General features: G+C 39.0%; 1 non-coding gene across 1 annotated transcript; it reads right to left on the bottom strand.

The window, feature by feature from the left end:
* Positions 1-356: 356 nt before the first annotated feature.
* LOC143388511 (U6 spliceosomal RNA) lies at positions 357-464 on the bottom strand. Its single transcript, XR_013090013.1, has one exon. It is a non-coding gene; the product is annotated as a U6 spliceosomal RNA (small nuclear RNA).
* Positions 465-823: the final 359 nt, after the last annotated feature.

The following is an 823-nucleotide window of genomic DNA, read 5'->3' on the forward strand; positions in this document are numbered from 1 at the left end:
GAGCCACATCCCCAGCCCTATTCTGTATTTTATTTAGAGACAGGATCTCAACAGACTTGCTTAGCATCTTGTTTTTTGCTGAGGCTGGTTTTGAACTCATGATCCTCCTGTCTCAGCCTCCTGAGTCCCTGGGAAAAATTTACCTTCTTGACCATTTTTTTGATGAACATTTCAGTGGCATAACGTACATTCACATAGTTGTGCTACTGTTGCCACCCTCATAGAACTCTTCTCATCTTGCACAATGGAACAACTCCTCATTCTTTCTTCTTCCAACCCCTGGCAGCTATCATCCTATGTCTGTCTCTATGAATTTGAGTACTCCAGGTACCCCATTGAGTGGAATCATACAGTATTAAAAAATTAAATGCTTCACAAATTTGCATGTCACTCTTTGCTTAGAGACCATGCTAATTTTCCCTCTGTTGTTCTAATTTTAGTGTATGTGCTGCCTTGGTAATCACTTTGGCTAGTGTGTGAGGGAAGAACAGGAGCTCATCAGACTTAAAATCAAGGAAGCTTCTGTCCAAAGGCAGGACGCTGTGATAATAATGTTTTCTGTGTTGATAAAAAGGCAAGAGGGAATGCTGAAGGACATGAGTTTAAAAGGCAGAAAGATGTCAGACGCTAAAGAGCTTTGTAAACTGTTTAAGAGTTTGGAGTTACAGACAATCAGAATGGAATAGGGAATTATTATTATTTATATTTTGGGTGAATAATTCTAGAACAAAAAGAAGGCCTAGAAAAGGATAATTTCTAAGACAGAAAGACCAATTAGAAAGCTGTGGCAAGTAACTCGGTAATCTTCTTTCTCTCTCCTTTT

Source organism: Callospermophilus lateralis, unplaced genomic scaffold (assembly GCF_048772815.1).
Source record: "Callospermophilus lateralis isolate mCalLat2 unplaced genomic scaffold, mCalLat2.hap1 Scaffold_205, whole genome shotgun sequence".
NCBI classification, from domain to species: domain Eukaryota; kingdom Metazoa; phylum Chordata; class Mammalia; order Rodentia; family Sciuridae; genus Callospermophilus; species Callospermophilus lateralis.